At 42.2% G+C, this 15,339-nt stretch overlaps 1 protein-coding gene across 3 annotated transcripts in view; it reads left to right on the plus strand.

Annotated features, from left to right (window-relative positions):
• Nucleotides 1–928: 928 nt before the first annotated feature.
• The window catches only part of Lepr (leptin receptor), a 78,336-nt gene continuing 63,925 nt past the window's right edge, over nucleotides 929–15,339 (plus strand). Inside the window, exons 1-2 of one of the 3 annotated variants that reach the window (XM_060365981.1) lie at nucleotides 929–1,405; nucleotides 4,035–4,152. The gene's annotated coding sequence lies outside the window, so the exon portion shown is untranslated. The remainder of the gene's footprint in view (nucleotides 1,406–4,034; nucleotides 4,153–15,339) is intronic. The other 2 variants (XM_060365980.1, XM_060365979.1) reach the window with 2 other exon arrangements.

Below are 15,339 nucleotides of genomic sequence, written 5' to 3' on the forward strand. Positions count from 1 at the left end.
GGAGGGGGCTACAGCTGGGATACAAAGTGAATAAACTGTAATTAATATAAAAAAATTTAAAAAGAAAAAAAAAAGTCTGCAGGGCCACTGCTTGTCAGAAAGGGGTCACTGACCCTGAAAGGTCATGTCTATGGAGGAGGAGTCCTATTACAGATCTCTTGGTTCTGTGTTTCATCCCATGGAGCAGGAGCATGCTCTCTGCCCTATTGTGGCTGGGTTAATTTCAGGCAACCCACTTGCCGTGCCCATTTTTTGATGGTCTTCCCAGGAGAGTCCTCCTGGTCAAATTAACCTGGAGAGGCCTTTGCTTGTCACTGTAGTCCTAATCTCCTCTATTCTTTCCTGCAGATCAACTGCACAATTGGGAATTTTATAAATGCTTATGTCCTCTTCTCCCGAGTTCAAAGAAAGTAATATGACGCACCATGTCAATAAACATACATAAAGGAAGTAAACAGATAAGTGAATACACATCTCTAGCCGAGAGCAGCAAATTTCTATGTAATTTGAGGTTGGAATCTGACTTTTTAAGGACAGACTCTGCCTCAAATGTCATTGAGTTCCAGCATGGAAAACTTTGAAGTGGTCATTAGTCAACTAGATGAAGGAATACCCTCCTCCCCTTTGTGACGGGCAAGGCAGAGATGATGGCTGATGCCCACTGGGGTAGAAGGAGCTCATGACTTCCCTCTTTGGGGTCTTCCCTGGTTCCCTTTCCCACTTCGCCAAGTCCTTTCGATTATTAGAGCAGCATTCCCTACACCTGCCGCTGTAAAAGCTAGAGAGGACAGAATCAGTCCCTCAGGGTTTGCCCCAGCTCCTGCCTCGGACACGCGCGCTGCGTCCCCGCCGCGCGGTCACCTGAGTGGCCAGTGCCCCGCAGTGGCGCGCCCGCGCACTAGTGGTTGGCACCTTCTGAGCCAGCGGCACAGAGCCCGGGCATCCTGCCTCACCCCACCTCGGGACACAGGTGGGACCCCCTTCCAGTCCTGAACCCCAGGCGCGGGGCCACCCAGGACTGCGCAACAGGGCGCAGAAGGTTGGGTGACCCGGCGGCCGAGTGGGGCGGCACCTGAGGAGAGCCACGCAACTTCTCCCGGCCTCCTGCCACTTTGGAAACTGCCTGGGACTACGACATCAACCCCTTAAGCTCCGGAGCCCGAGCCGGAGAGAGAGGGTGGGTTGGTTTGAAAGACCTAAGAGGAAAAAAATGTGTCGAGGGGCGGGCTTAGTTTCCCACCCTCTTCCCCCTTCCCGAGCAAATTAAAAACAAAACAAACAGAAAAGCCAGCTCGCCAGCCAACCAAAGCCCCGAGCCGAGCCCCAGCCGAAGCACTCATTTAAAAGGATTTGCAGTGCTGAGGGGAAAACCAGATCGGACCGAGGAATCTTTCTGCAAACCCAGGTAGGTTGACTCCATCTAAGACACAGGGTATCGGGGCACGACGCTGTTTGTGGACTCCTGGTGGCACAGGGGGAGTTCTTCAGAGGGGCCTGGAGGGGCTGTGTGTATCAAGTGCCCCGCCAGCTCTCCGGACCCCGAGACACAGCACAGCCGTGTTTCCCATTTATCCTCAGTGGTGGGGATTAGCCTACCCTCCATGGGTTCCATCGTCTATCACGTTTAGAGGACTGGGTTCTCATCATTTTCGGAGGGCCTTTCAATAATACCTCAGGTGTACCTTATATTAAAAATGTAGACTTCTGTAATTGCCAATCTTGCTGATTTCATGAAACTGAAGGAACTCCATTGGTCTTGAGGTTGGGTTATTCTGTGCATTTACTGTCCATGTTTTCAGGAATTTTTTTTTCAGTTAATAGTGGTAGAGAAAACAAAGTATGTGTAAAGAACTTGGAAAAAAATATATATAGTTTATACATGAATAGGCACTCACTTAAAGAATCATATTACCTTTAAACCAATGTCTGCAACATTGAGAAACAAAAGAATTAGGAAGAAAGAAATACCTAAATAACTTGTGGTTTTAACATAGTACTTTTTTGTAATGTGTATTCGGAAGAAAAAATTTGGAGAAAACCAAAAAAAGAATTGTACCTTTCCCATCAATTACTGAGCAGTGCTCATGGCTTTTTAGCATAGAGTTGTGTTTAGAATGTTTAAAGAGTGGTTTTCCAGACCACTTCAAATCATCTTCTGAAATGAAGCTCAGCAACAGAGATGACAACCTCAGTGTTACCTTTCATAGTCTTGGAATGAATCCCAGAAAATAGCAGAGGTTAACTAAATACATCAGCCAACACACACACACAAACACACACACACACACACACACACACACACACGGGCAGTTGTACGATAAAGTAGCGATGCGGTTTTTTTGATTCATTTTTGATAAATACCAAAACTCCTTGACTCATTTATACAGGCACAGAGTGAGAGAGTGGCTTTTGTCACCACATACAACACTTTACTGTTGGTATTTTAAAATTTATTTGAGATTTAGACTTTGACAGTTAGGCTAGGCGTAGAAGCATTTCTAGCTGTTTTTGTTGGCTATGAGCTAGAATGAAACAATCTCTTGCCACCCACAAATGCTTTGTGTGCAGTCTGAGAGAATGGGTTGGAAGTGCTCTTTCATGAGAACATTTTAACGTGTTTTCAGTTCTTTTTCTGCCCTTGGTCTGGAAAGGGCATCAGCCAGCCAGGTGTCTTCCTCACAGTACCTCCTGAGGCAGAGGGTCATCTCCTTTGATATGTGAGCAGAGTGAAGTGAATTCCATGTTGGTTAGCCAGGGAGTCTTAGAACTCAGATACCTTGCTGGTGCTTGTTTGAAAAACAAGGGGAACAGTGCAGGCATCTGCTTAGATCCAGGCCAGCTCATTCACAGCTTGGGATCTTGGCCCCTTCTTCTTTTACAGTGTGGGGCTCTGCTCTCCCCTGAATTCATGGAGGGAAAAGCAGTTATTGCTTCATACTCGGATCACAAATGTAGGACCACATGGTTTGTGTTTGTGAAGTGGGAGGTCTTGGAAGTAAGACCTAAACATATCCAGAAAAAGAAAAAAAAAAAAAAAAAAAAGCAAACAGAAATCAATTCTTTTGGCAGATAGTGCATTGCATTTTTTTTATCCTTAGAGGCAAGCACTCGCACTAAAAAAAAGAAAAGAAAAGAAAAGAAAAAAATATGTCCTGTGGAGTTAAAATGAAGAAAAGGCTCATTTCAAATTCTTAAGATTTTATGTGATTTACAAATTCCAATTTTAATTAAATTAGAAAAGTGCAAATGTTCACATACTGGCCAGATTTTGTACATACAGGCTTTTGAAGTTTCTATTTAAATCTGATCTTTTTATAGTTGAGAATATTCTTTCTCAAGTGCGCACACACACACACACCAAACAAACAAACAAACAAACAAACAAACAAATAATATATAGCCCAGGCTGACCTCAAACTCATGTCATAGCTGGGGATGACCTTGACTTTCTCATAGCTCTTCTTTCTGGGTACTGGTCTGAACCACCTGGTTTATTGGGTGCTGGGAACCGGAGCTAGGGCTTCCAAGGCAAACACTCTCCCTGAGTGACAACTCCAGTTCCTTTAAGGGATTTTTCAGATGCAATAGTGATACTATCTGTTGTCTTTTCACACACACGAAGTTAGTCTTTAACTATTTTTAACATTTGAACTGTGACAAATACAGGGAGAAATGCATAAGATGAATGTATTGGCTGGTATCTAGAAAACTGTTATCAATGGGTAGATAAGACAAATGCCTTTCTACTCATTACTTGACAAAGGTAACCTGAGGATACCCTGATTTGTTGCTTGCTTCTTCCTTACTACAAGCCTCATTTTGCCTATTTTAAAAGAAAAATTACAGGAATGTTAAATGTATCTTTTTGCAGATTATTTAGGCTACATATATGTCTGTGACAGTTATTTTCTTTTCTTCCCTTCAGAGCAAAAACGTTATTAGTGAGTTGTTTCTGTTCTCTGTGTTTTTACTTTTTTTTTTTTTTTTCTTAAACCCATTCCTATCCAATTTTACTTTTGAATATTCTGCCCAAGGTCTGCAAGGTCTACAGAACTGCCAGGTCTCTGATGACATCAGCGTTGCCGTTTGGTGTCAGAGTTCATTCCATTTCACCCGTTGACAACCTTGTCCCAGCGTCTGATATCCAGGGCGGTAAGTGCTTCCCCGTTTCCTCTTTCACAGGCTACACCCTGCTGTCTGCTCTGTTGGTCCTTCCTCTTCTTAAGCCTTTGCTCTTTTCTCTCTCTACTCTTTGAAAATTCCTGCAGTCTCTCTAAACTTAGACAGTGATAGTTCATGTCTTGGCTTCCTGCTCTAAGCCTCAGACCTCTTTACCCACCTGCTTGCAAAGCTTTTCACTTGGCTGTCTAGTAGACATTTCTAGGCATTCTATTTCAATGTGCTCCAAGTAGAGCCTCAATGATACACTGGCTGCAGGCCAGCTCATCTTCATTTTTCAGAGTAGTTAGAGTCTAAGCCTGGAGTCATCATTGCTCCTTTACATTCGATTTTTGCCCATGTATATCTACGCCTGTATCTGCATTTTATATCTATGCAGGTAAATCTTCTTTGCATTGTTTTCAAAATAAACCCAGAACACAGTCTCTTCTTTTACTTCAGTGGCCACTGCAGACAGCTCTTACCTTTGGATTGTTGTAAGGATCCATTTATTAGTCTGTTTATATCCTCTGTCCTCTTCAATCAACCACCCAAAAAAGTTTTTTTATTTTTTATTAAAATATATGTGAGGGGGTAGAAGAGATGGCTCAGCAGTTAAGGATGCTTACTGCTCTCCCAGAGGACATAAGTCTAGTTCCTATCAGCCATGTTGGGCAGCTCACGATTAACTAACTCTAAGTCCAGGGGACTCTGATGCCCTCTTTGGTCTCTGTGTATGCATGCGCATGTGTACAAACAAGCGCTCATAAATAATAAAATAAAAAATTAAAATTTTATGTGTATGTGTACTTTGTTTACACGTATGTAGGTGTGCCATGTGTGTGCCTGGTGCCTATGGAGGCCTGAAGAGGGTGGCAGATTCCCCTGAACTGCAGTTACAGGTGGTTGAGAGGCGTACTGTGGGTGCTGGGAATCAAATCAAACCCGGAGTCTTTGGAGGAACTAACCACTGAGGCATCTCTACAGCCCTAAAGTCAAAATCTCAGTTAAACAGACACATCACATCATGACACTTTTCTGCTCCAAATACGCTAGTGGCTTTCCAGTCCATATGTTGTCAAAGCCCAAATCTTTGTAATAATTAGAAGACCCCTATGGTCGCCCATCCTTCCTTTTCCTATATTTTCCTCCTCCTCCTCCTGGGCTTCTGGCTTTCCCGGAGTGTTTCAGCGACCATCTTTATACTTTAGCTTCCTCTGCTCGCAGTGTTCGTCTCTGGGATGTCTACGTGGCTTGCTCTGCTCCACACATTTCCCTTAAGCCTCTGTTCAAATGTTTGAACTTGCCCAGCTTCTTACTTTGCAATGCGTATGTTCCCCCTTTCTTTCCTTTTTACTCCACAGTGTTTCATCACGTTCGGAAATGCTATGTGTATGCTTTCCAGTTTCATTACTGCTAGAATGAGAATGTCAGAGGACTTTTTAATTTTTTGTGTGTGTGTGTTTCTAGTCTTTACTCTAGTGTGTGAACTTGGGTGTAGTGTGTCATAACTGTTCAGGATTTTTGTTTTTGTTGACTGACTGTTCTGCCTTATTATTTTCATTGGTAGAAATTCCAATTCCTCGCACTGCAACTTCTTAATTCAGCTCCTCATGTTGTGGTGACCTCTAACCTTAAAACTGTTTTGTTGCTCCTTCAAAACTATAATTTTGCTACTGTTATGAATCATGATATAAATAACTGATATGCAGGATATTTGATATGTGACTGTCAAAGGGGTCATGACCCACAGATTGAGAATCACTGCATGAGTTACTTTTGAGATTCTAAAGGTAGGAAAATCCTAATTTAGGTCAAGATTTCATAGGACTAGGTCCTTCGTTGCTTGTTTCAGTGCACTTATGAGACCAGTGTGGAGGCAGGAATGTGTGGAGGAAGGCAACAGTTTACATCATAGCAGACAGGAAGGAGCTAGGGATAAAATACGCTTTACGACCCAATCCTAATGACCTACCTCCTTGAGTTAGATGCCCACCCCCAAAGCCTTCAGAACTTCCTGAAATAACAGATGTGGAGTAACTGTTCAAATCAGTCCCTTGCAGACCTTTCAGATTCAAACTCTAAGAAGGAATAGAATATATTTACAAAATACATTCTCAATATTTAGGTCCTCCCCCACCTTTTTCCCCCCACTTTCCTCCCTCACTAGTTCCCTTCCATACTTTCTGCTATTGCTATAACAAAATGCTACATACCGAGGAATTTGTAAAGAAGAGAATGTAAACAATATTCTGCTCAGGATTCTGAAGGTAGAAAATCCCATGGCAAAAGGCCACACCTATGGGGCACTTCCTGATGAATTACAGCCCGGCAGGGTCACAGGCAAGCATGACACAAAGGCCAAGAAGGCCAAACATAAGCAAACCCAAAACATTCTAGCAAGAGTGTTAACTTGTACATGGCTTCATCAATTCTCGTTAAGCCTTAACCTTCCAATAACTCTTCACTGTAGGCTGAGCTTCCAAAACATATGCTTTGGGAAACATGAATTACAGACGGTGCTAGACAGAAGACTACAAGAGTTTGGTCGCATGGTGTAAAATAAAACTTCGAGGATAAAAGTAACAGTCAAATTATTAAGTCACAAACAACATCAAACCCCAAACGAATTGAAACAAGCAGGGCTTGGTAGCACCTGCCTTTAATCTCAGGAGTACCTCTGTGAGACTGAGGCCTACCTGGTGTATCTAAGGAGCTCTGGGCCAGCCAAAGCTGCCTAGTGAAACCCTGTTAAGTGTGATACCTATTTATACTAAACAATAACCAAAGGTCTGAGGCAAACAGAGACTCTTAGGAGCTTCTGAAATGATGTATAATCGGCTTTAAAAAAAATGTGAAGTCATGTTTAGGGACAGCTGTTATCAAATGCCTGTCTCATGAAGGCTAGGACAACTAAGTTTTTCCCAGAGTCATATTTCCTATGTTTGCTTCGACTGACAGCTGTGATTTGGGTGTCTACCCTATGAAAATTGAGAAACTATAAACAAGAGATACTCGAACAATTGTATTCCGCATCCTCTGACAGAATTTCTAAGCCAAGCTGATTAGTATCTAGGAGATGAAAAAAGATAAATTGTGCACATACATAGTTAGACTGTGTGTGTTTGTGTGTGTGTTAAAGAGAGAGATGGAGCCAGAGAGACAGAGAGAGAGAGTGAGAACAAGAGAGAATGAGACCACTGACTCATTTTAAACAGAGAAAACTGACACATACATAAATTACTAGTTAATTGTAATTGCTGCTATGTTTATAAGGTACAGCCACACATATTAATTACATTAGTCCTATGTGGAAGGTATGTAAGTACTTGGGTTTTAGAACAAGGCTGCTGGTCATAGGTGTGATTGAGAGAAAGACTTTCTCACAGAACTGGTAGAAGGCAGAGAACAGTACATAAAAAGCACTGCTTGGGACTCGTGGCTTCCTAGCCTTTTGATAACACATTCCAAACTTATGAACCAGTTCTTCCATAGGATTTCCTGTTACCTCTTATGGCTACGCATGGCTGATCTCAGACATCTCCCTGTACCGACAGCGGGCTTTACAGCCCTCCCTATCCTCCAGGAAAAGGGAAATCCAATATTCACTTTTTGGGAAACTTTTATGGATTTTAAGTAAATGCAACATGATTTATTCTTTCTAAATAGTTGAATTCTTTAAATATTAGACACCATAGACTTTTATCATATACCACAGTTTTTATGTGATTAAGATACCTACCTACCTACTTAATGCCTTGATAATATTTTCTTCATTTAAAATTTTAGCCCACTACTCACTGAAAGTATTTAGTTAAATTCTTTTTCATTTAAAGTTTTTTTTTTTTATTACTTTACTAATGCATTTGCCACTGCACATGAGGGCAGGTCAGAGGACGTCTTGTGGGACGTCTTTCCTTCCACCTCTGGGTCCTGGGGATCGAACTCAGATTTGTCAGGCCTGGCAGCAGGTGCTTTTACTGGTGGAGGCATTGTGCCAGCCCCTGGTTTAAAAAATTTAAACTCTATTATAAGAAAAGTACAAACATTTACATTAAGAAATTCCTTTTTAAGAACTTAGTTATTTTTTAAAAAAGATTTTTTTTTTTTTTTTGTTTCACAGTCACGCGCATGTGTGTGTGTGGATGTGTAGGTTTGTGTATGTGAGTGTGGGTTCCCGCCAAGGTCAGGAGAGGGTATCAGATACCCTGGAGTTGGAGTGAAGGACTACCTAAGGCCTAATGTGGGTACTAGGAGCCAAGTGTGGGTCCTCTGCTGGAGCAGTAGCTGCTCTTAACTGCTAAGCTGTCTCCCCAGTCCCCAAGGATTCTTCATATTCATATTATCTGTGTTATCGTGTGCATAGATGCACATGTGTGTGCAGGTTCTCGTGTGTGTGTGTGTGTGTGTGTGTGTGTATGTGTGTTTAGTTGGCATTGAATGTCTTTCTCGATTGTTCTGTTCTTTCCTGTCTGAGGCAGGGTCTCTTGCTGAAGCTTTAATCTCGTAGGAGATTAAAGCACTTGAAGTCGAGTTTTCAAAGTGACAAATGCATGTGCCGAGATGATGGGGAAGTTTTGTTTTGTTTTGTTCTGAGACATGATGTAACCCTGGCTGGCCTGAAACTCACCGTGTAACCCAGGCTGGCTTCGATCTTGTGGCTATCCTCTGTCTCTGCCCTTCTAAATGCTGCATTATAGCAATGTGCTACCCTACCTGGGAAGAAGTATTTTTTTTTTACTTTATAAGATTTAAGGGGCTCAATGATTAAGAGCACTGGCTGCTCATCCGGAGGACCTGGGTTCCATTCCCAGCATCCACATGGTGGCTCAGAACTGCCTGTAATCCAAGCTCCAGGGTACCCAACTCTTTTTTTTTTGGCCTCCTCAAGCACCAGGCACATGGCAAATTTCTATTCTAAGTGAAGAAATAAAAGCAGACATGCTTTAAAATATCAAGACACTAGACATAGATGGGGCTGTATTTATTTTGTTAAGGTTTTTGACTCTTGAAAAAGGAGCTGTTCGTGTATATTCAAATAGAATGCTTAAGTGTTTGCTCTGTAAGTATGAAATCAAGGCTTCTTTCACAGAAAATGCAGAAACCTTAATAGCAGATGGAACCCCTTGAGCTATTTATCGAGGCAAGCAGAATGCCAGAGTTGGTACCTAATTTACAAGCGTCTCCACAGGCTCAGAGACTTGGAGATCGCAGGAGCGAGTTGTAGATGATTTTCTTTCAGGCCAGTCACCCATTCAAACACCGGCAGACTGTTTTGTTTTATATTTGACAGTTAAAAAAAATGACACAGTAAACATTAGTTATAAAAACTGAACCCTCTGATCTTCCTCTGAGAACCCAGAATATGATCGTTCAGTAGAACATGGTCTGATTTTCTTTGTTTTGAGTTTACAGTCAGAACAGATGAGCTGTCGATGTATTTGCTAGGCCCTGAGTGTCTGGTGCACTCTGCAGGGTAGATGACTGACTGAACACCCGGGAGTCGTGCGTGTTCTTTGAAGGTCAAACTACAGATGAGCTTCTGGGTTCTCCATAAAGAGTTCTTCAGATTTTGTTCAGTTCAACCAACCATTTTCTCTGCCTATATTCCCAAATAGCTTTAAAAAAGCATTGTTATTAAGATAGGGGACTGTATATCATCTATGTTGCTTTATTCAACCAATATTTACAAGCACCTGCTATATTTTTTAGAAGATATAAAATATTAAAAAAAACAACAACTCAGATACGGGTTTGGGGGAGATGACAAAATGACTGATACATGAGCACTGGGGCCTGAGTTTTCACTCTTGGAACCAGTGCGGAAAGCTGGAGACATTGGCATTCTCCTGCGGCCCCAGTGCAGCCTAGCTGAATTCATGAGCAAACTTCAGGTGTAGTGAGAGACCTCATATCCAAGAGATAAAAGTGGAGAGCAGCTGAGGAAAGACACCGAGTCAACCTCATGGCACCACATACGTGCACACACAAATGGGTGGCTCCCATGTGCACATGTGCACCCATCCATACTAGCAACTACACAAAGCACGCCCTCCTGCATATACATACATCACATACATAGACATACATATCATATACATATATATCATATACCTACATTACATATACTGTTCCTACACATATGTGCATAACACCTATCACACACATAAAAACATGTACACATAGTACATTCTGGTCTTGTATCAACTTGACACAGTTGGAGTCACTTAGGAAGAGGAACTCTCAGTGAAGAAAATGCCCTCACTAGATTCGCCCGTGGGAAAGCCTGTTTTACAGCGTCTTGATTGACGGTTGATGTGGCGGGCCCAGCTCACTGTGGGTGCTGTCACCCTGGCTGGCAGCTCTGGGCGCTGTAAGAGAGCAGCTGGACAACGCCGGGAAACTTGTGCTTCAGTTCCTGCCTCCAGGTTCCTGCCTTGAGTTTCCTGCCTTCACGTCCTTGTGATGTGGAAGTGTCAATGCGACGGGCCCTTTTCTCCCAGGATGCCTTTGGCCTTGTTGGTTTGTCACAGTGGAAACCCCAACTATACAAATACTCTACCTAGTAAACCATACACCCACACATTACATGTACACACATACACATAGGTCACACATCTATACCACATACCTCACATACACATATATATACACACTACATGCATACAAACATATCAGAAACACACGTACACATAACCACATATAATATCACACATACATATGCATGTATACACCTCACACATACACATACATATAATAGACCACACATATATCATATACAAAACATACTTATATGCACACACACCACACAGCCCATACACGCACCATATACATAAACAGCACACACACCATACCCCATCCACACTACACACACACGTACCACACATACACACACATCCCATACAATATCCAACATATACACCATACATACCACATCTCTTCACAAACACACACACATATGACACACATCACAGGACATACACTATATACAAATATACCACTCCCCGCCATGTACAAGGCACACGATGCATAACACACAGACACACATTCACAACATAACCCCCCCACATGTGCACACACTACACACACTACATACATACACACCACATAAACACACATACATACTCTAAACACACAACACATACAATATACCACACAGACATTATACACTACACATGATACAAGACACATACCATGTACAACTCATGCATACCGAACACAAAACATTGTGTACATGTACACATGACATACACATATGTAACACATACAATATACAGACCCTACACACACTCATACACTATCCTCACATCTCCCATACCATACACATGCCCCCCACATTCATACACACACATACTCCACACACCCCATACAATACAAACAAAACACATACAGTCAACACACACCATGCACATAACGTACATCACTCACCACAAAGACATACATGTACACATACAACACACACTCCACACACAACCCCACACATATACACAGTATTAAGCCACGTCTATGCACACCTGCCATATACATAAACCACATGTAACATATACAATATCACACATCATACACTAACACGCCTGCACATAAACACATGCATACATATACCTGCACCCTATGCACATATGCAGTCATCACCCATTCCCATACCTCACACACACACCACACATGCCATATACAACATACACATCATACACTTCCCTACATAGACACGCATCACATTCATACACACCACACAATACACGCGCAGTAGATGCACACACCACTCACACACACAAACACAATCCATGCGCCATACTCACACCCCCAGCACGACATGCATACCATCACACACACCATCACTAACACACCCACAACACACAGTTCATATATAACATACATGCCACACACGATATACAACACAAATACCGTATACCATATACACACAGAAACATTGCTCACAATACACAGACAGACAAATACAACATAACACATACACAGTGCTGCCCCTGAGCTGTGATCCTGAGTTGTGCAGGAAAGCAGGCTGAGCACGCTGTGGGGAACAAGCCCCTACACAGTGTTTCCGCATGGCCTCTGCTCCAGCTCCGGCCTCTGGGGGCCCGTCCTGCTTGGGTTCCTGCCCTGATGTCCCTCGGTGATGGTCTGTTACCTGGAGGGTCCTCCTGCCGAATCCGATTTAGGGGAGACATCAAAGGGTGAAGTCAACTGTGGGGAATAAGGAAATCTAGGAAAAGCCATGATAAACTGATCTCTAATTTTTGAAAAGTAGTGTTATAGATCAAGCATGACTATCAAGTGGTTATTTTTAAGACCCCCTCCCCCACATTTTTGGTTTTTAAAGTCACTGTTCTCAAGAGCATTTTTATCAATTAGTTCATTTTGGGAATGGACCGCTTCCCAAGTCTGTGTTAGTTAGCTAATTTATTATGTCTGCAATGGTGAGACTTTGTTTACTTTTCTTTAAAAACGTTTCTAGGCTTAACTGGAGACATAGTAAACTCTGTGTATATATGTATGTGTGTTATGTGTGGTGTGTGTGTGTGTGTATACATGTAGAAGCCACAGGGGGATACTGGATGTCTTGTTCTTTCACTCTCCACTTTTCCTTTGAATCAGGGTCTCTCACAGAACCTGGAGCTAGAATGGCTGCCAGCAAGCCCTGGTGATCCTTTTGTCTCTGACCTCCACATTGCTGGGGTTATGAGTGTACCCAGCTATGCCTGACTTTTTATTTGTGTGGTGGATATTTGAACTCAAGTCTTGCTTGGGCAGCTCTGACCCACCAAGCACCGCCCTCATCCTGATGTTTTTGAGAGGAGGGGAGAGGGTTTTACAATTATTCTCAACTATTTCTTTTCTCCTAGCTGAACTCTAATTGTCAATGATGGTGATGAGGTGCAGAATGCTTTGACACATTTCCACGTGAGCGGTCTATTTTCTCATGGAGACATCGATACTACCTTCTGTTAAAATGCCTCCTAAGCACATTGCTCCTTTTTCCCTGTCAGTGTAGAACAGTGGTCCTCAACCTTCCTAATGCTGTGGCCCTTTAAAACACTTCCTCATGTTGTGGTGACCCCACACATAAATTTGTTATTGTTGCTACTTCATAACTGTGATTTTGCCACTGTTATGGATTATAATGTAAATGTCTGTGTTTTCCAGTGGTCTTAAACGACCCTGTGAAAGGGTCTTTTGACCCACAAATGGATCACAAGCCACAGGTTGAGAATCGCCGGCGTTGAATGTCTACTGGGATGATGTTAATCTATCACCCCCAAATTTATTTACGGACACTAAAGAAGGAGGGGCCTTGGATGTAGGTGTGGATCATTTGGTAAAGTGCTTTCCATGCAGGCATGAAGACCTGCTTTTGGATTCACAGCATCTATGTAAAAGCTGAGTACAGCTCCTCTCCCTTGCAACCCCAGTGCTCTGAGGTGGATGCAGGACGATCCATGGGAACTATTGCCCAGCTGACCTGGCTTAGCTGGTAAGCCCCAGGTCCAAGTGAGAGACCCTGCCTCAAAAACAAAAGGTGGGAAATCAATTGAGGAAGACATCTGACATGTACTTCTACTCTCCACTTGCACATATATGCATGTGGGCACACACAAACACAGCATTGAGGCCTTCAAGGATATGACCTAAGGGTAAACTTCTCACTAATGGTATTAATGTTCTTATATAAGAGATCCAAAGTTCTGGTGGATGAATTATCTGTACCCTTGTTAAGTGCTATAAGTTTACTTGCTGTCAGCAAGTGGGGAACTTCTGACTTGTTATATTAAAAAGCATATTCAAATGAATAGCATTTGCTGTATTAGACTTATTTTGGTCAGCTTACCATTCATTTTCTATTTGCTTGATTTTTAAAAGTCCTTTATTACTACATATTTCTTACAGAGATTTCACTATGATTTTCCCACATGTATATAGTATATTTTGATCAAATTAATCCACTTACCTCCTCTCTTAGCCCCCTCCATGGATTCTTTCTTTTTCCAGCTAGTTCCCCTTTTGCTTTTTGTTTGTTTGTCTTATGAACCAATAGTTAAATCTTGGGCCTGTTCCTATTAAGTTTCTGGTCAATTCTAAGAAGGCAGATCCCTCAGCTTGAAGAAATCAGGCCATGTCCCTCATAGCAGTCTTTCTGAGACAGAGAATTAAAATCTGTGAATATTATGCTTTTTACAATTCCTTTTTTTATGGTCCTATCCAGTAACTGGCTCCTCCATGCCTCATCACACAGACTGTTCTAGTCTAAACCATATAGTCTAAAACTTTCTTCTCACCTCCTAAAACCTATAAAATAACAAATATCTCTTTTTTTCTAGGGATTTCTTTTTCTTAAGGTTCTCTGGGCTTCATCATCCTGTCCATGACAGATCATTCTCCTATTCTTATTCTAAGCTATCTCTCCTGATGAAGATCCTTTCTAAAGGGAAGCTTCCTCTTCCATTTAAGGCCCTGTTATTATACATTTATTGCTCCTTTTCTAAGGTTTCCTTGTCTCAAGGCCCAATCATGGTCATTAAGAACTTCCTCCCTAATAAACTTCATTTCTGAAGAGTAATTGTATACCAGCGCCTTTCTTGAACCAACCACTGCCCTCTTACTGCTAACACCAAATGGGTTAATTGGGTTTACCTGCAGAACCGTGAGGGAGGGGTTATTTACATAAGTGAACTTACCAGTGGCTTCCTCACTGAAGAAAATCTCTCTGTCTCCTGCTAGCAACCATTGACTGCCTTTAAGATCTCATGAGCCCATTTGTTTTTTGTTGTAGAATGTTGATGGGCCGAGTTTTGTGCAGGTAATCACAGCCCTAGAGTGCTCAGGAATGCCACAGCATGTTACAACTGAAAAAGTGTTCCACAACACTGTTCTCCTCCCACTGGACCCTACATTCTTTTCACCCACTCTTTCAAGATATTCCTCAGCCTTGGAAGGTGGTCATATAAATGGTCCATTTTGGGCTGAGCACTTGTTCTGTTGACCTTGACCAGCAGTGATTGCCGCCCACCACAAAAAGAAGCTTCTCTGATTGCAGACCTAGTCTCTGAGTATAAACATTATATATAGGCCATCTGACACTCCCTTTAGGTCCATTTTTCTTGACTATTATTCTTAATCATAGTTTAAAATTCTGTCATTTTTATGTAATGTTTCTGTTTCTGTAAACTT

This window comes from Meriones unguiculatus, chromosome 12 (genome assembly GCF_030254825.1).
Source record: "Meriones unguiculatus strain TT.TT164.6M chromosome 12, Bangor_MerUng_6.1, whole genome shotgun sequence".
NCBI lineage: Eukaryota > Metazoa > Chordata > Mammalia > Rodentia > Muridae > Meriones > Meriones unguiculatus.